The sequence below is a fragment of the Hyla sarda genome, unplaced genomic scaffold, assembly GCF_029499605.1.
Source record: "Hyla sarda isolate aHylSar1 unplaced genomic scaffold, aHylSar1.hap1 scaffold_1147, whole genome shotgun sequence".
Lineage (NCBI taxonomy): Eukaryota > Metazoa > Chordata > Amphibia > Anura > Hylidae > Hyla > Hyla sarda.
In genome coordinates, this window is record NW_026607768.1 from 96,853 (window position 1) to 117,834 (window position 20,982).

General features: G+C 44.3%; 1 non-coding gene and 3 pseudogenes across 1 annotated transcript; all 4 read left to right on the plus strand.

The window, feature by feature from the left end:
* Positions 1 to 1,496: 1,496 nt before the first annotated feature.
* On the plus strand, positions 1,497 to 1,687 carry LOC130302040 (U2 spliceosomal RNA). Its single transcript, XR_008852365.1, has one exon. It is a non-coding gene; the product is annotated as a U2 spliceosomal RNA (small nuclear RNA).
* Positions 1,688 to 5,856: 4,169 nt separating this feature from the next.
* LOC130302046 (U2 spliceosomal RNA) lies at positions 5,857 to 6,033 on the plus strand (annotated as a pseudogene).
* Positions 6,034 to 13,274: 7,241 nt separating this feature from the next.
* On the plus strand, positions 13,275 to 13,447 carry LOC130302050 (U2 spliceosomal RNA; annotated as a pseudogene).
* Positions 13,448 to 20,239: 6,792 nt separating this feature from the next.
* Positions 20,240 to 20,415, plus strand: LOC130302045 (U2 spliceosomal RNA; annotated as a pseudogene).
* The last annotated feature ends 567 nt before the right edge of the window (positions 20,416 to 20,982 follow it).

The following is a 20,982-nucleotide window of genomic DNA, read 5'->3' on the forward strand; positions in this document are numbered from 1 at the left end:
ATTGGTCATCAGCTGGCTGTCTATGTCCCGCATCAATATAGACCAAAGTACAGAGGGTTAGGCTATGCTATTGTGCACCTACCTGATGCATCAGAAGGTGCGAGGCCCTTGCTAAATTCTGTGCACAGACTTTGAGATCTATGCTTTAGACTGTATCTAAACCTGCTCCAACATGGACTGACATTCTGGCCTACTTTCAGCCGATGCGACTTGTCTGTCGCTGAACAGTCGCTTTTTATGTATTCAGCACCTATGTATAATGTTGTAAAAATGCTCTAGAAGCTAAAGTCGCAGAAATGTCACACATATTTGGCCTGCAACTTTCTGTGCGACAAATTCAGACAGGAAAAATCAGTATAAATCCTTAGAAAATTATCCCCCAGTGTCTCCATCTGCTGGCGGTATTGAATAAGCATTGCTGCACTGATGGGGTATGCATTAGACGAAAAAAAAGAAGAAAAAGAAGAATAATACGCCCAGAAAAGAGGCGAAAAGGAGAAAAACGTAAAAAAACGTGAAAAAAAAGTAAGAGGAAGAGAGGGGAAAAAAAGGTGGAAATGGGTTTAAAAGTGATTTCGTCGGAGAAATATATATATATATATATATATATATATATATATATATGCGCACACACACACATAGATATAAACGTATTCTCCGTTGAGATATTGCAGCCGCTGCTGTGTCCAGGCCCAGGAGTCTTAGCACTGTGCTGTGATGTCACTCAATACCACTGACATCACTAGGTGTAAACAACATCTCTCCTTTGCTGTGTATGTGACTATGGAGCTGTTTGGTGATGTCGTCTATTACGGCCTTCATAGAAGCAACAGGAGATTGTTGCATCCATCTTGAACCCTCAGAACTACAGTGCTATGATGTCACTCACTTCCACAGGCCTTGCAGAGTGTAAACAACAACAACCCAGCTTTGTTGTGTATGTAACCAAAGGGATTTGTGATGTCACCTAGAACCTTCACAGCAGCGACAGCTTTATGAGGAGCATCAGCACTGCTCTGCCTGAGCAGAACCATCACCGCCATAGGTTGTCAAATAACCCGGATTTAACCCACACAGGTAAGTCCAATGGGGTGCAGGCATGTCCTCTATGCTTACAGCTTCCCGTGGGTGTTGGTTTGATACCGTTTGGGGACAGCCAAGGAGGCATCTGCAGGCAACAAAGGTAGGTGTGTGCTTGTGTGTGTGTTTCCTATGCAGATCCTAAGCCCAGTGTCACATGCAAGTAGGAGGAGTAAGAAGGGTTCCTGGCAAATCCGGGTTATGGATTGCATTTAAAAAGGCCCCGTGGGAGTGCAATGGGCCCCTGTCTTGCTGCTTAGCAATAATGGTATGGGTTTAGGTTCTGCTGTGTGTACTGGTGGTTGACTGCCCCCCAGCCCAGAGTGTGCATGGAAAATTGTCTGGCAGCCTCCCTGACAGCAAGCAGTGATAGTGCCCATGAAGGGGACCTTGTTGGGCCCGCCCCTTTCACGGTTATCGCTTCTCGGCCTTTTGGCTAAGATCAAGTGTAGTATCTGTTCTTATCAGTTTAATATCTGATACGTCCCCTATCTGGGGACCATATATTAAATGGATTTTTGAGAACGGGGGCCGATTTCGAAGCTTGCTTCCGTCGCCCTATGCATTGACCCGATATGGCAGTATCTTCGGGTACAGTGCACCACCCCCTTACAGGGTTAAAAAGAAAGATTCCTACTTTCATTGCTACCTGCTTGCTGGCTAGCCAGCTAGCCAGCCCTGTGGGCCTTGCTGCTGCTGCAGCCAAAAAACAAAAGGTGGTGCTGCTGCTGCTTCTGCTGCTTCTGCTTCTGCTTGTGTCTGGCCCCTGTTGGAGCGTCCAGGCACAGGACTTCTGCTGCTGCTGACTAAATGGCCTCCTTAATTGGATCATTTGAGTAGCCAGCACACCTGTGCAGGTAGGGCGTGATGGAGCAGGCCCAAGTGGAACAGGTCCAAGCAGAGCCAGTCCAAGCTCAATCTATGGAGGAGCTGCTGCAGGACCCAGAGGTCAAGAAAATCCTGGACACTCCGTCCAACACGGTCTACGACGAGTTCTTGGAAGGGCGCTACGAGAAGCCACACGAGCCGACAGGCGCCAGAGAAGAGGACCCGTCCGACCAGACTGGTAACTAGTATCAGAACTAACCTCTCTTTTTATTCCCATGGCTGATCTCAACATCTTCTGCATTAATGTGAGGAGTATTAGAGCTTGGTTTAGATTTCAGACTGTTCTTACGTTCTTAGATTCCCAGAGGTGTGATGTTTACATGTTGCAGGAATGTGCTTTGTCTGTTTCTAGGTCTTACAACAATCTGGCCAGGCAGTGGCCTCACGGCCCTTCCTACTGGTCTGGTGGGGGCGACAATAGGTCTGCGGGGTTGGCCATCCTGATCAGGGGAGGTAACTTTGCACTTGATTCCGTCCGGGAGCTCGTCTGTGGCAGACTTCTTGTCGCAGACGGTTCCTGGGCGGGTGAGCCCGTGCGGCTCATCAACGTGTATGCCTCCCCTGAGAGGGATGTCCGACTGGAGGTTCTCCAGGCCCTGCGGGCTGAACTCGCCACCACTAGGGCAGTAGTGTTGGGTGGTGACTTCAACTGCCCCATTGAGGTGGACGGGCGCAGTTCTGGCACATCCGCCAACCTGGACGTGACGTCTAAACTGCTGATTGAGATGGTGACGGAGGCATCCTTGCAGGACGTTGTCGGGTCCATCGGGAACGGCTCCGTAAACTATACGTGGAGCCGCCCCGATGGCTCGCTCCGTTCTCGGATAGACTTCATCTTCACTTCGAGAGCAGTCAGAAAGGTGTCGTACTCTATGGTCCCCTGCTTCTTCTCTGACCACAGGGCCATTCGATTCCGGGGGACTCTGGGCCATGGATTCCCACCTGGCCCAGGCTCCTGGAAGTTGAATTGTGCCCTGTTGGAGCAGAGGGAGGTCATGGAGGAACTTAGGGATGCGTACCTTGTATGGCGAAATGACAAATGTCTGTTCAAGTGCATCAGCGATTGGTGGGAATATGTTAAAGTCGAATTCCGTTGTTTCTTTCAGGCAAAAGGCAGACAACAGGCGTGTGCGAAGAAGTGGGACTTGAGGAAACTGCAGCGCGAGCTGCGGTCCCTGCAGGACCTGCTCCAGTGTGGCTGGGACGTCAGGGAGGAGCTGGAGGAGACCAAAAAGAGCTTGAAAAGGCACTTTGAGGAGGAATCCAAGCGAATCGTCTTTCGTTCCAAGGTGGAGAACCTGGAGAAGGGTGAGAAATGTAACTCTTTCTTTTTCAGGAAGCTCCATGCCGGCCACACGCCCCTGACTGAGCTACGAGATGAGACCGGACACATGAGGAGCGGCAAGGAGGAAGTGATGGGGGTCGTCCACGACTTCTACGGCAACCTCTACGCCCCCAAGTCATTCGACCCCGAAGCCGCCGAGAGGTTCCTGTCAGGTGTCACTAACGTTGTTGATCCCGCAGGTGCGGCGGCTATGGACGATCCCTTGACGGTGGGGGAGCTGCTCTCTGCCGCTAAATCCTTTAAGCCCGGCAGGACCCCGGGCAGTGACGGTCTCCCGGCCGAGCTCTACGTAGCGCTGGGTGACCTGATCTGTCCGGACCTGTTGGAGGTGTACGAGGAGATGGTGGTGGGGGGCAGAATGCCTCCGTCGTTGAGGGAAGGGATGATCACGATCTTGTATAAGCGGAAGGGGGAGAGATGTGACCTGAAAAACTGGCGTCCCATCTCTCTCCTGAACGTGGACTACAAGATCCTCGCCAAGGTGCTGGCCAACAGGCTGAAACCTGTCATGGGGCAGATCGTCCATCCGGACCAGACCTGCAGCATTCCTGGCCGCAGGATTGCCGACAGCCTTGCCCTTGTGAGAGACACGGTCCATTACATCCAGGACCGCGGGGGCCGCGCCGCCCTGGTCAGCTTAGATCAGGAGAAGGCGTTCGACCGTGTCTCCCACGCATTCATGGACAGGGTTTTGCGCAGGCTGGGTCTGGGGAAGATGTTTTGCTCTTTTGTTAACGTTATGTATTTTGACATTTACAGCACGGTGTTGGTGAACGGCTGGAAGACTGACCCCTTTCCTATTCTTTCAGGGGTTAGACAAGGCTGCCCTCTTTCACCTCTCCTTTTTGTTTGTGTTATAGAGCTCTTCGCTGAGACTATCCGGCAGAATGGAGAGATCAGAGGGATCACCGCACCAGGACCAGATCGCCACGAGGTCAAGTGCTCGCTCTACATGGACGACGTGACCGTCTTCTGCGCTGACCAGCGTTCGGTGACTGCACTCGTCCAGACCTGCGAGGACTTCGGCAGAGCTTCGGGGGCAAAAGTCAACTGCGGGAAGTCGGAGGCCATGCTCTTCGGGGAGTGGCACCTGGCTTCTTCCGCCCCCTTCCCCTTTACTATTAAGCCGGACTTCATTCAAATTCTTGGAGTCTGGTTCGGGAAGGAAGGAGCGGCCCTTAAGTCTTGGCAAGACCGACTAGGAAGGATAAACTCAAAGATCGGACTGTGGAGCTCCAGAAAGCTCACGATGGAAGGCAAGGCACTTGTCCTGCGGAGTGAAGTTTTGCCTGTGCTCCAATATACCGCACAGGCCTGGCCTCCCCATACCACCGTTTGCAAGGCCATCACCCGGACAGTGTTTGGCTTCATCTGGGGCAAAATGGACAGAGTCAAGAGGACCGTGATGTACAAGGAACCCCGCAAGGGTGGGAAGGGAATACCCGACATCCCCGCTCTGCTGAGGGCCTCCTTTGCATGTGTCACGGTGCAGCGGACTCTTGTAGAAAAGACTGGCTCAGCGGGCAGGTCCATGTCTCGCTTGCTTCTCATGCCCCTCTGGAGACAGCTGGGCTGGGACAAGTGGGACAGCTCCATCCCTTACAACTGGAACACTCCCTGGTTCTATGGGGATGTTGTCCGGTTTGTGAGGGAGCACCAGCTGGAAGGACTGAAACCAGACCTATGGAAGCCAAAGACAATCCACAAGCTCATCCGAGCTAAGGACTCGACCGAGCTGGTTCCGGGACTCCCCGCAGCCACTGCAGAGACAGTTTGGAACAATGTGGCCTCAAAGCGGCTTACCAATGGACACAAGGACTTGTCGTGGATGGCCGTCATGGGAGGTCTCTCTCTCAGGTCATTCATGCATGCCCGCAACCTGTGCAAGACCCGGTACTGCCCCCGTTGCCCCTACGTGGAGGAAACATCTTTCCACGTGTTTTGGCAGTGCCCCTTTGCACAGGGTCTGTTGGACGCCCTAGAACATGAACTCAGAGACTCAGTGCCCAGGAGCTGCCTATCGTACCATTCGGTGCTTTACGGCCTGTTCCCTGGGACCCACGACGTGGAGGCCATCCAGGAGGCCTGGCGCCTTATGAACTGTTTTAAGGACGCAGTGTGGCTTGCCAGGAACCGCCTCGTGATCAACAGGGAAAACATGTCCGTCCGGGACTGCCGCAGGTTCATCAAGAACCTGCTTAGAGACTATTCCATCTTGGACAGCTCGGCCGTTGATGAGGAAGAAGAGGAGTGAAGACCCCTCTCCTTCTCCCATGTCTCCCTGAAGATACAGCCCAACAGTTTGGCCCTGTGATCCGCCCCCTCCCTACCCCCACATAGTCGCCCACACCCCTACCCCGATCACAGATTGTATTATTTGGTTTTTGTTTGATCTCTTGTGCCTTTATATTGCAGGATTGAGCTGAATGTTAGAGTAGCATGGTGTGCGATGTATAGCTTAGGGAACCTTTGCTGTGTATTGTACTATCATGCTTTGTGTGACTGTAATTTATTGTACGACTTGTAATGACTGAACGGTAAATAAAGCTCTTTCAATCAAAAAAAAATCTGTTCTTATCAGTTTAATATCTGATACGTCCCCTATCTGGGGACCATATATTAAATGGATTTTTGAGAACGGGGGCCGATTTCGAAGCTTGCTTCCGTCGCCCTATGCATTGACCCGATATGGCAGTATCTTCGGGTACAGTGCACCACCCCCTTACAGGGTTAAAAAGAAAGATTCCTACTTTCATTGCTACCTGCTTGCTGGCTAGCCAGCTAGCCAGCCCTGTGGGCCTTGCTGCTGCTGCAGCCAAAAAACAAAAGGTGGTGCTGCTGCTGCTTCTGCTGCTTCTGCTTCTGCTTGTGTCTGGCCCCTGTTGGAGCGTCCAGGCACAGGACTTCTGCTGCTGCTGACTAAATGGCCTCCTTAATTGGATCATTTGAGTAGCCAGCACACCTGTGCAGGTAGGGCATGACATGATAGGCAGCTGCCTTGATAGCGGGTGGGTGCTGAATGTTCCTAATTGACAAAATAAGATTAATGCTTATGAAGAAATATAAAATCTCATCCCTTCCCCAATATCGCGCCACACCCCTACCCCTTAATTCCCTGGTTGAACGTGATGGACATATGTCTTTTTTCGACCGTACTAACTATGTAACTATGTAACATAACATGGGGGGGGGGGGGGGGGTCTCCTGGCTGTTCACACAGGTGTGTCATTGCTGTACATTGACCATGCATTGCTTCTGTGGTATTGCAAAGGCAAAGACAAATGCTTCCAGCCATCCATTGCACTAATGGATTGGTCATCAGCTGGCTGTCTATGTCCCGCATCAATATAGACCAAAGTACAGAGGGTTAGGCTATGCTATTGTGCACCTACCTGATGCATCAGAAGGTGCGAGGCCCTTGCTAAATTCTGTGCACAGACTTTGAGATCTATGCTTTAGACTGTATCTAAACCTGCTCCAACATGGACTGACATTCTGGCCTACTTTCAGCCGATGCGACTTGTCTGTCGCTGAACAGTCGCTTTTTATGTATTCAGCACCTATGTATAATGTTGTAAAAATGCTCTAGAAGCTAAAGTCGCAGAAATGTCACACATATTTGGCCTGCAACTTTCTGTGCGACAAATTCAGACAGGAAAAATCAGTATAAATCCTTAGAAAATTATCCCCCAGTGTCTCCATCTGCTGGCGGTATTGAATAAGCATTGCTGCACTGATGGGGTATGCATTAGACGAAAAAAAAGAAGAAAAAGAAGAATAATACGCCCAGAAAAGAGGCGAAAAGGAGAAAAACGTAAAAAAACGTGAAAAAAAAGTAAGAGGAAGAGAAGGGAAAAAAAGGTGGAAATGGGTTTAAAAGTGATTTCGGCGGAGAAATATATATATATATATATATATATATATATATATATATATATATATATGCGCACACACACACATAGATATAAACGTATTCTCCGTTGAGATATTGCAGCCGCTGCTGTGTCCAGGCCCAGGAGCCTTAGCACTGTGCTGTGATGTCACTCAATACCACTGACATCACTAGGTGTAAACAACATCTCTCCTTTGCTGTGTATGTGACTATGGAGCTGTTTGGTGATGTCGTCTATTACGGCCTTCATAGAAGCAACAGGAGATTGTTGCATCCATCTTGAACCCTCAGAACTACAGTGCTATGATGTCACTCACTTCCACAGGCCTTGCAGAGTGTAAACAACAACAACCCAGCTTTGTTGTGTATGTAACCAAAGGGATTTGTGATGTCACCTAGAACCTTCACAGCAGCGACAGCTTTATGAGGAGCATCAGCACTGCTCTGCCTGAGCAGAACCATCACCGCCATAGGTTGTCAAATAACCCGGATTTAACCCACACAGGTAAGTCCAATGGGGTGCAGGCATGTCCTCTATGCTTACAGCTTCCCGTGGGTGTTGGTTTGATACCGTTTGGGGACAGCCAAGGAGGCATCTGCAGGCAACAAAGGTAGGTGTGTGCTTGTGTGTGTGTTTCCTATGCAGATCCTAAGCCCAGTGTCACATGCAAGTAGGAGGAGTAAGAAGGGTTCCTGGCAAATCCGGGTTATGGATTGCATTTAAAAAGGCCCCGTGGGAGTGCAATGGGCCCCTGTCTTGCTGCTTAGCAATAATGGTATGGGTTTAGGTTCTGCTGTGTGTACTGGTGGTTGACTGCCCCCCAGCCCAGAGTGTGCATGGAAAATTGTCTGGCAGCCTCCCTGACAGCAAGCAGTGATAGTGCCCATGAAGGGGACCTTGTTGGGCCCGCCCCTTTCACGGTTATCGCTTCTCGGCCTTTTGGCTAAGATCACGTGTGGATTTCTGTGCGTGGTTTGGGTTGAAAGGAGTGGTGATCGGGGCCCTCTTTACGGGGGGCCCTGGATTGTTGCTGAGCTGCGATCGTGGGTTTTACCTGCAAAAATGAGCGAGAAGGCGCGTGGACTTGAGGACACGGTGCGGATCTACGTTCCTGGCGAGCACCGGGGGACGATCGGACTTGACCAAATCGTTGTGGAGATTCTTCGCAAGCTTGATTACCTACAGGTATGGAATGTATTGGCTATACAGGATTTTCCTAGGCAAGGAATTTATGATATTACTTTTTGTGGTTCTGAGATTTGCCAGAGAGTCTATATGGATCTTGAAGAAATGAAGAGGAAAAGTGAGCCTGCTATAATGAAGAAGATTAAAGTGGAACCGTTATTTATGAATACAACAAAGGTAGTAATTGTCCACATGTATAATCCTAAGGTTTCTGATGAAATGGTTACAAACTTTTTGTTCCGGTATTGCGAGGAAGTGAAATTTATAGGAAGACTTAAGAACAAGTTTGGGTACTTTAATTGTAAGAGAAAGTTTATTGTAAAATTTAAAAAAGATGAAGGAATGCAAGATGGAAGGAAGAGCATACCACAGGTGTTTTCTATCGGAGGAGAGAGAGGTTTCTGCTTTTATGAAGGCCAGTTGCAATATTGTAGAAAGTGCCATGCCTATGGCCATGTGCAGGATTATTGCCCTGAGAAAGGAGAATGTTGCAGAAATTGTGGGAAAACTGGTCATGAAGCAAGTATTTGTACAGAGAAGAAGACATGTGATATCTGTGGAAGTGAGGAACATTTGGCAAGAGGCTGTGATATGTGGTATAAAAAGAAGAGAAGTTATGCTGATGCAGCTGGGAATAGAGGAGAGCAAAGAGAAAAAGGGGGAGGGAGGTTTGTTCCTGGAGTTGGTGAGAGTGTGAGTGTGAGTGTTAATGTGGCACAGGTGGCTGAGGAAAGTTCTGTGATAGTGGAGCACATTAGCACTCAGGAGAGGTCAGGGGAGGAGGGTGTTTCCACTGCTGTGACTGGTGAGGAGACAGGTGTGGGAGGTGAATTTACCTTGGTGAAAAAGAAAAAAGCAAAAAAAGTGAAAGTGGTGGAGAAAATTGAGACAGTGTATGGTGATGTTCCTTCTAGTGAAGAGGCTATGGATGATATTGAATGTCCAAACCCAATTGTGGGGGAGGAGGAGGGAATGGAGGTTGTTGGGTCATCTCAGAGATCTCTAACACCTGGTCAGAGAGTTTCTCGCAGTAAGGAAGAAGAGGAGGAGGAAGATGAGGATGTGCAGGTTGTGAATAAAAGGTGTAAGACAGGGAGCTGGTCTGAGGATCAGGAAGCCCTTGTTCTTGGTAGTGATAATGAAATAGACAGGGACTCTAACATAGGGTCGCCTGATTGTTTTGCAAGTTTACATAGGAAAGTTGAAGGCCAAAATGTTAATTTCTAAGTTAAGATGGATTTTAAAGCATTTGGTTTTCTTTTCCTAGTTATTATGACTTTGGTTGTAACAACTATTAATGTAAGAAGTATTGAGTCTGAAATTAGGAGAGCTGCAATTTTTGATATTCTTGAGAATGTTAGAAGTGATGTGATATGTTTACAGGAGTGTGCAATAAAGTCAGCACCTTATGCAAATGAGTGGAAGTGTGGGCAGTCCTTCTGGTCCACATGTGCAGAAAACAAAAATGAAGGTGTTGGGATTTTATTGCGAAACAGGGACATTAAAGTTTTAAATTGCCAAACTTTAGTACCTGGTCGTTGTATGGTTTTAATTTTTGAGGTTTTGGGCCAGAGGATGAGAATTTTTAATGTGTATGCTCCAGCAGAAAAACAAGCACGTTTGTCTTTTTTAGAGTCCCTTAAGTTTTTTATCCCTGGTCGTGAAGATACTATTATTGTTGGCGATTTTAACTGCATTAGATCCGTCAATGATCGTGAGAGCTCTGCTGAGGTTAGAACTGATATTACTTCCAATGTTTTAAATCAAATTATTCAAGACTTGCATTTTACTGATGTTGGACTGATGGTTAGCACTGATGAAAGATATACGTACATATCAGATAGTGGCCGCTGTAAATCCCGGATCGATTACATCCTGGTCTCTGATGGGATTAAGGTGGTCCGGTGCAATCAAATGATGTCAACTTTCTCAGACCACAAGATGGTGTCGGCTGAGATAAGTGTCACAGAGTCCCTTCATTTTGGGAGGGGGCTCTGGAAATTAAATGTAAGTCTATTGGAAGATGAGGAAGTAATGGCTGGTTTTAATCATGTGTTTTTATCCTGTGTTTCTAAACAACCTGATTTTAGTAATGTCTTAGTGTGGTGGGAATGGGCTAAAGGAGAGTTTTCTAATTTCTTTAAGATGTTTTGCATAAAGAGAGCACAAGAGAAGAGGAGGAGTGATGAAAGGCTTGTATCCCGGTTAGAGACTCTCTATAAGTTTAAACGTGTTGGTGTGGAGGTGGAGGATGAGATTGTTAAGGTGAAGGGGGAGATGAAAAAAAGGTTGTTGGAAAAGGGAAGGAATATTGTATATAAGTCTAAAGTGCAGCACCTAGAAGAAAATGAGCAGTGTACACGGTATTTCTTTAAAAAATGTTTTAATGCTAAAGGTGTTTTTAAATCTGTTTTTACCCCTACGGGGGAAGTTTTTGGAGAGGAGATGGTGAAGGAGATTGGCAGATTTTATGAGACACTCTTTAGTAATAAGAGCAGAGCCAGTGAGACGGAGATGAATGATTATTGTAATATTTTGGAGAATAATGTTCCTGTTGAAAAAGTAGATTTTTTGATTGATGATGTTAGTGAAGGGGAGATCAAGCAGGCCCTGGATAAGATGGCCAAAGGGAAGACACCAGGCTGTGATGGTCTCCCCGCTGAGTTTTATTCCGCGTTCTGGAATATTTTAAGTAAAGAGTTTACACGGGTGGTGCAATATGTTTTTAACTCAGGTGTTTTAGCTGAATCTATGAAGAAAGGGGTCATAACATTAATTCATAAAAAAGGTGATGGCAGAGATCTTAAAAATTGGAGACCTATAACTTTATTAAATTGTGACTACAAGATAATTGCTAAGATTGTGGCTAATAGACTGAGTGATGTAGTGGACCACCTTGTGGGAGAATACCAAGTTTGTGCAGTACCGAAAAGAAAAATAACAGATAATTTATTGCTTTTAAGAGACTCTATTTATTACAGTAACTTTAACAAGAATGCACTGTTTGTTGAGTCCATAGATTTCGAAAAGGCTTATGATAAGGTTGCACATGATTTTATGTTCATTGCTCTAAAACACTTAGGTATTCCAGAAAAGTTATTATCTGTTATTATGAGTTTTTATCATGGGGTGACAAGTCAGATTTTAGTAAATGGGCATGTGGGGCCTGCTTTTAATGTCTTGTCTGGAGTCAGACAGGGATGCCCACTCTCCCCAATTCTGTTTATATGCGTTATAGAGGGCCTGTTGAAGAATGTGCAGAAAGATAAATGTGTGAGTGGTGTTTTTATTCCAGGTAGTGATGGTAGTAAGTTAAAGGTTTTAAGTTATATGGACGATGTGGTTTTTACTTGTACATCCCAAGCAGATCTCAACAGAGTAAATTTGCATGTGAGGATTTTTTGTTGTGTGGCTGGGATGAATGTGAACTGGGGGAAGTGCCAATTATGCAGTTTTGGGAACCAAGAGAATATAGTAGTGGATGGTGTTAAGGAAAAAGAAGACATTGAAGTGCTAGGAGTGATATTTGATAAAGACCTCAAAGGAAAGAAAAGTTATGAGACTTTGGACAGTAAAATTGAGAAGAAGCTATCCTTCTGGAGGTTAAGGAACTTGTCACTTAAAGGGAAAGTTCTTATCATTAAGTCTGTAATCCTACCGCTTCTCTTGTATACGGCTATGGTGCTTCCTCCAGGGAAGTTATGGACTAGGAGAGTCACAAGGAAGCTTTTTGTGTTCTTCTGGGGGTCTAAGATGGAGAAAATGAGAAGAGAAGAAGTGATGAAGAGTATGAATTTGGGCGGATATAACTTTCCAAACATTGATCTGTTTTTAAAGGTGCACTATTTTCTTTTAATTTTTAAATTGATACAGTGCAATAATAGGGCGGCAGACATGAGTAAATACCTTGCAGGATGGTTGTTTTCCAAATGGGGCTGGTGTGAGAGGGATTTGAGGAGACCCATAGCACATGTGATACCTACCTTCTATGTGCTCCTCAGGTCTTTCAATGATCAATTTGGTTTGAGCTCTTTAGGTGAACCTGATAAAAAGAAAATAGAACAAGAAATAAGGAAAAATGAGAGATTATATGAAGTACCATTCTGCACTAATGCTCAGTCTGTGAAGATTTGGAAGTTTTTTAAAGTTATTGGACTATCAAACAGACAAAAAGACGTTAGTTGGATGTCCTTTCATGGCTGCCTCCCAACCCGATCTTTTTTAAATGGAAGAGGTTTGAGAATAAGTGACAGATGCCCAAGAGAGGGTTGTGGAGGTAGAGAAGACTTAGTGCACCTTTATTGGGACTGTTTTTATGCAAAAGAATTTTTTATGTTTTTAAAGAAGTTTTTAATCCAACTCACTGGATATAACAGTTTTTCTTTTGAGAAAGTTTTTATTGGTCAAGATCTTAGTAAAAAGGAAGATACACGTACTAATTGGATTCTTTTTTCTGTTTTTAAAGAGGTTTTATGGGACTCACGCAATTTGCTTGTTTTTAAAAATGTTGTTATTTCTCCGAGGGAATTGAAAAGATTGTTTTTAGGAAGGATTTTTACTATCTTTCTACTGGACAAAAAGAGAATTGGTGAAGAAGAAGCGGAGAAAATCTGGATGCATACACGATGGAAAAATTTATAAGAAGTACGTAAAGGAGAAAGCTGTAAGTTTTTGACCAATTTCTGTGATTGTTTTTGACATGTTTTTTTGTTTTGTTGTTTGGTCACTTTTTCTTGGCACTCGGTTCCCTTAGTTAGTTTTTTCCGTATGATGTTTTTTCAGATATTGTTTTAAGTGACGAGTCTTGGTAGGTGACCTGATGATCGTCCAAACAATAGTCTGTAACTGAGGAAAAAAAAAAAAAAAAAAAAAAAAAAAAAAAGATAATAAAAAAAAAAAAAAATCTGTTCTTATCAGTTTAATATCTGATACGTCCCCTATCTGGGGACCATATATTAAATGGATTTTTGAGAACGGGGGCCGATTTCGAAGCTTGCTTCCGTCGCCCTATGCATTGACCCGATATGGCAGTATCTTCGGGTACAGTGCACCACCCCCTTACAGGGTTAAAAAGAAAGATTCCTACTTTCATTGCTACCTGCTTGCTGGCTAGCCAGCTAGCCAGCCCTGTGGGCCTTGCTGCTGCTGCAGCCAAAAAACAAAAGGTGGTGCTGCTGCTGCTTCTGCTGCTTCTGCTTCTGCTTGTGTCTGGCCCCTGTTGGAGCGTCCAGGCACAGGACTTCTGCTGCTGCTGACTAAATGGCCTCCTTAATTGGATCATTTGAGTAGCCAGCACACCTGTGCAGGTAGGGCATGACATGATAGGCAGCTGCCTTGATAGCGGGTGGGTTCCTAATTGACAAAATAAGATTAATGCTTATGAAGAAATATAAAATCTCATCCCTTCCCCAATATCGCGCCACACCCCTACCCCTTAATTCCCTGGTTGAACGTGATGGACATATGTCTTTTTTCGACCGTACTAACTATGTAACTATGTAACATAACATGGGGGGGGGGGGGGGGGGGTCTCCTGGCTGTTCACACAGGTGTGTCATTGCTGTACATTGACCATGCATTGCTTCTGTGGTATTGCAAAGGCAAAGACAAATGCTTCCAGCCATCCATTGCACTAATGGATTGGTCATCAGCTGGCTGTCTATGTCCCGCATCAATATAGACCAAAGTACAGAGGGTTAGGCTATGCTATTGTGCACCTACCTGATGCATCAGAAGGTGCGAGGCCCTTGCTAAATTCTGTGCACAGACTTTGAGATCTATGCTTCAGACTGTATCTAAACCTGCTCCAACATGGACTGACATTCTGGCCTACTTTCAGCCGATGCGACTTGTCTGTCGCTGAACAGTCGCTTTTTATGTATTCAGCACCTATGTATAATGTTGTAAAAATGCTCTAGAAGCTAAAGTCGCAGAAATGTCACACATATTTGGCCTGCAACTTTCTGTGCGACAAATTCAGACAGGAAAAATCAGTATAAATCCTTAGAAAATTATCCCCCAGTGTCTCCATCTGCTGGCGGTATTGAATAAGCATTGCTGCACTGATGGGGTATGCATTAGACGAAAAAAAAGAAGAAAAAGAAGAATAATACGCCCAGAAAAGAGGCGAAAAGGAGAAAAACGTAAAAAAACGTGAAAAAAAAGTAAGAGGAAGAGAAGGGAAAAAAAGGTGGAAATGGGTTTAAAAGTGATTTCGGCGGAGAAATATATATATATATATATATATATATATATATATATGCGCACACACACACATAGATATAAACGTATTCTCCGTTGAGATATTGCAGCCGCTGCTGTGTCCAGGCCCAGGAGCCTTAGCACTGTGCTGTGATGTCACTCAATACCACTGACATCACTAGGTGTAAACAACATCTCTCCTTTGCTGTGTATGTGACTATGGAGCTGTTTGGTGATGTCGTCTATTACGGCCTTCATAGAAGCAACAGGAGATTGTTGCATCCATCTTGAACCCTCAGAACTACAGTGCTATGATGTCACTCACTTCCACAGGCCTTGCAGAGTGTAAACAACAACAACCCAGCTTTGTTGTGTATGTAACCAAAGGGATTTGTGATGTCACCTAGAACCTTCACAGCAGCGACAGCTTTATGAGGAGCATCAGCACTGCTCTGCCTGAGCAGAACCATCACCGCCATAGGTTGTCAAATAACCCGGATTTAACCCACACAGGTAAGTCCAATGGGGTGCAGGCATGTCCTCTATGCTTACAGCTTCCCGTGGGTGTTGGTTTGATACCGTTTGGGGACAGCCAAGGAGGCATCTGCAGGCAACAAAGGTAGGTGTGTGCTTGTGTGTGTGTTTCCTATGCAGATCCTAAGCCCAGTGTCACATGCAAGTAGGAGGAGTAAGAAGGGTTCCTGGCAAATCCGGGTTATGGATTGCATTTAAAAAGGCCCCGTGGGAGTGCAATGGGCCCCTGTCTTGCTGCTTAGCAATAATGGTATGGGTTTAGGTTCTGCTGTGTGTACTGGTGGTTGACTGCCCCCCAGCCCAGAGTGTGCATGGAAAATTGTCTGGCAGCCTCCCTGACAGCAAGCAGTGATAGTGCCCATGAAGGGGACCTTGTTGGGCCCGCCCCTTTCACGGTTATCGCTTCTCGGCCTTTTGGCTAGATCAAGTGTCTGGTCAGGAGGATCCTGGGAGTTTGTCCTACCTTTTCCAAGGGGGGCTGCTACGAGGAACCGAAAAGGCGATCGACAAGATGGGTGTCCGCATCCGTTACCTTACATCCGGTGAAACGCGGATTCGTTTTTCCTTTCGCTTTGATGTTGCTGAAGACAAGCAAGAACTCGTCCAACTTTCTTATTTTGTGAAAGAAACTCTCTACAAGCTTCTTGGGGTGAAGAAAGAGAACATCGTCTGTCTCAGAGATCCTCGGAAGGGCAGCTTCATCCTAACTCTGGACTCTGCTTATGCATGCCAGAATCTTTTTGAGAAGCTGAAAAGCAATCAAGACCTTGCTGAGCTTGATGGGATCACGGTCACAGTGTTGTATACTGGAGGCGATATTCCTCTAGTTGTGTGTATGCACAATCCCTTTGTGACTGTGTCCCATATTGAGCTCTTTTTGGGGAAATACTGCAGTTCTGTTAAGTATTCCCATAAGGTGATGAATTCAGAAGACCTATGGACGGGGAAACATAAGTTTTTTGTGAAAATGAAGGAGGATGCTACTGGCATTGGAGGGTTGTGTCATCCACCCTCCAACTTTTCTATCGGTCGGGATAAGGGCTATTTGTTTTATCCCGAGATGCCTACTTTTTGTAGGAAATGTAAGAAATTCGGACATACTGTGGAAGTTTGCACGGACACTACAGTTCGCTGTGGTCGGTGCAATCAAGAAGGCCATGTTTCTAAGGACTGCGCTAAAATCGTCTGCAACATTTGTGGTGAAGAAGGCCATGCCTTTAAAGATTGCAGTCTCCGTTCCAGTGTAGCTAGATCGTGGGCTGACCGTGTAGCAGGGAGAGTGGGTGTAGTGCAAGCTGAAGTACCACCTGCGAAAGCACCCCAGCGGTCTGAGGCGCCTTCAGAAAAGCCGGCTGTAACTTCTGATGTCGTGGCGGAGCTTATGGACCTTTCTGCTGCTGTGCCTGAGACAGAGGGGAGACCTTCTGTGGAGGGTTCTGGCGGTGGAGGGTCACTAGTGAGCAGTGAAGCCATGGAGGTTGGCGTGAAGGAGATCAAGCGAAAGAAGGAACTCGGAGATGAGCCACAACTTGGCATTAAACGGCCTGTCAAAAAAAGCTCAGACGAATGTGAGGACAGTCAACATGCATGGAGGCCTTCTATAAGATCAGCGTCCGATCCAAAAAATATCAAAGAGTTCGAAAGCCCGGAGTCACCTGTGGGTTTCATATCGGACTCAAACTCCAGTAGCGAATAGCTTCCTTAAAGTGCTCCTCTCTTAATGTGAGAGGTCTAAAGAGCCCTACGAGAAGGGCTGCTTTGTTTAGTTTTTTAGAGACCTTGGACTGTTCTCTGTTCTTTTTACAAGAATGTGGAATTGAACATAGTCCAAATTATGAGGACCTTTGTCGTGGCTGGACTTTGGGACCATCGGTCTGGTCGGGTGACAATATGAACAGATCTTCAGGTGTTGGGATCTTGTTTAGAGGTTCAGATGTACAAGTTTTGTCCTTCTTAGAAATTATACCTGGTAGAGCGCAATTAGTTAATATTAAGTACAATGGCTCGGAGATTAAGCTTTTTAACATCTATGCTTCTCCTGAAAAAAATGAGAGAGCCGACTTGATTAATGATATTCAGGCTTTTATCCCAGGTTCAACACCTATTTTAATGGCTGGAGATTTTAATTGTTGTATGAGTGGTGATCATCGTGAGAGTGGAAGTGTGCATGTCAGAGTGGATAAAACAGAGAAACAGATTAAGAGTATGACTGAGGATTTTAACTTTACCGATGTCTGGAGGAGAAAATACCCAGACGACCCTGGTTACACATGGGAAAATAATGTCTGCAAATCCAGGATTGATTTTATTTTTTTATCGGAAAGTTTTAATCTAGTTGATGTTTCTCTTTTATCGAATATTTTCTCTGATCATAAGTTATTATATGCACATGTCACTTTACCTGGCCTAGAGAAAGGCAGAGGCGTTTGGAAGCTCAACACTACTTTATTAGAGGACATGAAAACAAAAAATGATTTTATTGCTGCTTATAACAAATGGAGATTGCGTCAATCCCAATATAAAAATATTTTGGATTGGTGGGAGGATGTTAAAAAGTGGACTAAACTGTTTTTTATCCGTGTGGGCATCCAAAAGGCTAAGGAGAAAAAGTTATGGTTTAAAATGTTAAACACTAAAATCCAAACATATTATAAACTAAAGCAAGCCGGGCTTGAGATGGATGATGTTATTGCTCAGACAAAGAATGAAATAAAAAATGCCATTAGTCAAAAAGGAAAAGAAATGATTTTTAACAGCAAAGTGCAATGTCTGGAGAATGATGAAAAGTGTTCAAGATTCTTTTTTAAGAAGGTGGTGGGAAAGAAAGAAATGATATCTGTAATAGAAGGGAAGATAACTAATGAAGAGATGTTGCGAGAAGCACAAGTATTTTATCAGGAGCTTTTTAATAAAAAAGATATTGATATTTCCTTTACTAATGATGTTTTAGATACCTTGGATTCAAAACTTGACAAAACTGACCAAGAGAGCCTTTGTGATGAAATCTTTTTACCTGAACTTTTAAGCACTTTTAAGAGTTTTTTAAATGGTAAAACACCTGGTTCGGATGGGTTGCCAGTTGAATTTTATCTGTGTTTTTGGTCCATTTTAAAAGATGATCTTTTAGGTATTTTTAACTGTGCTTTTAAATCTGAGATTTTACCTGCGTCCTGGAGAGATGGTGTTGTTACTCTGATTTTTAAAAAAGGAGACATCTCTAAATTAGAAAATTGGAGGCCTATTACCCTGCTAAATACAGACTATAAGGTTTTAGCAAAAATTTTAGCAAATAGGCTCAAGCAGGTAATTGCTAAGGTTATACACAGTGACCAAGTATGCGGAGTACCTGGAAGGAAAATAAGTGATCATCTAAACCTTGTAAAAGATGTTTTATGGTATCAGAAACAATGTGATCAGAAATTGGCAATTTTATCCTTGGATTTTCAAAAGGCTTATGACCGTGTTTCTCATGATTTTTTATGGTTGGTTTTAAAGAAAATGAATTTTCCTGATTTTATTGTTGGAAAAATTGCACTTTTATATAAAAACTGTTTTAGTCGTATTTTAATTAACGGTTTTTTATCCCAAGAGGTATGTTTACAGTCTGGGGTGAAACAGGGGTGCCCCCTATCACCCATTCTTTTCATATGTGCAATAGAACCTCTGTTGAATGTTTTGAGAAAAGATAAGCTCATTAGAGGAGTGCCAATCCCTGGAAGTGGAGGACAGAGCGTAAAGACGATAGCATACATGGATGATGTTAATATTCTATGTTCAGATGAACCATCCCTGAAACGTGCTATCAGACAGACAGAATTTTTTTGTGAGGGCTCTGGCTTCAAATTAAATAAAAATAAATGTGATTGCTTTGCAATAGGGAATTGGGGCAATACGGAGGTGAATGTGCAATATGATAAAATCAAAATCTTGGGTGTCATCTTTGACAATGAAAATAATGGAGAGGAAAGCTGGTCCATCGTCAAAGAGAAAGTGCAAAAGAAAATAAGTTTTTGGAAAATGAGGAAATTAACAATAGAAGGAAAAGTACTGATAATGAAAGCTTTGTTGCTACCTATCATGCTATATTTAAGCTTGGTTTTCCCACCGAGTGAACGCACCTTAAAGTTTTTAAACAAGATTTGCTTTCATTTTTTATGGGGGTCTAAAATGGATAAACTCAGGAGAGATGTAATGATGAAGACAAAGAAATTGGGGGGTAAGGATGTGCCTGATTTAAAAAGGTTTTTATATATTCACTTTTTTTCTATGTGTTTTAATGGCTTGCAAAGAAACTGTTATTGGTCTTATTTTTTAAAATATGCTGCAGGTCACATTTTTAGAAAAAGAAAGTGGATAACCTTACCTTTAACGTCCCCAATCTTATTTATTCCCCCAGCGCACTATGTGGTTTTAGAAAAGATTATTCGTATTTATGGCATTGCTAATTTTAGTCAAGAAATTTGTAGTAATGCACGAAAATTAGTTCCTGAAATCAGGAAGATAGAACAGATTTGCTTAATATCTAATTATTCCACTGAGAAATCTCTAAAAGTTTGGAGGATGGTGAATATGGGATTCTTATCTAATGACTTAAAAGATCTGGCCTGGCAGATAGCACATCAATGTTTGCCTACCAGAGAATTCCAACACAGAAGAGGATTGTGTCGAAGTGCAAAGTGCCCGAGAATGGGGTGTCCTAGTGAGGAAACAGTTTTACACATTTTTTGGAACTGTTTTTACGCCCAAGAGATATGGACTTTGATAGGACCCTTACTAAAATTCATTTCTGATCTTAATTTTTTAAATCATGAAGTTATTTTATATGGATTTTATAATGTTTTATCTGTGGAGAAGTCTCGGGTTTTGTGGATTAGTATAAATTGTATTAAAATTGCACTATGGAAGACAAGGAATATTCTTCTTTTTAAAAGAGACACTATTACCTCTAAAGATTGTGTTCGCCTAGCTCTTAGTGAGATGTATGTTTTCTATTTATTGGATAAAAAAAGATTAGGTCACAAAGTGGCTAAAAGTCTTTGGAATCTACATCTGTGGAATATGCTTTTAGCAGACTAAGTGTAATCTGGACTGCGTAAGGTCTTTTAGTCTAAGAATATTATATCTAAAAGTAAAAAATCTGTTCTTATCAGTTTAATATCTGATACGTCCCCTATCTGGGGACCATATATTAAATGGATTTTTGAGAACGGGGGCCGATTTCGAAGCTTGCTTCCGTCGCCCTATGCATTGACCCGATATGGCAGTATCTTCGGGTACAGTGCACCACCCCCTTACAGGGTTAAAAAGAAAGATTCCTACTTTCATTGCTACCTGCTTGCTGGCTAGCCAGCTAGCCAGCCCTGTGGGCCTTGCTGCTGCTGCAGCCAAAAAACAAAAGGTGGTGCTGCTGCTGCTTCTGCTGCTTCTGCTTCTGCTTGTGTCTGGCCCCTGTTGGAGCGTCCAGGCACAGGACTTCTGCTGCTGCTGACTAAATGGCCTCCTTAATTGGATCATTTGAGTAGCCAGCACACCTGTGCAGGTAGGGCATGACATGATAGGCAGCTGCCTTGATAGCGGGTGGGTGCTGAATGTTCCTAATTGACAAAATAAGATTAATGCTTATGAAGAAATATAAAATCTCATCCCTTCCCCAATATCGCGCCACACCCCTACCCCTTAATTCCCTGGTTGAACGTGATGGACATATGTCTTTTTTCGACCGTACTAACTATGTAACTATGTAACATAACATGGGGGGGGGGGGGGGGTCTCCTGGCTGTTCACACAGGTGTGTCATTGCTGTACATTGACCATGCATTGCTTCTGTGGTATTGCAAAGGCAAAGACAAATGCTTC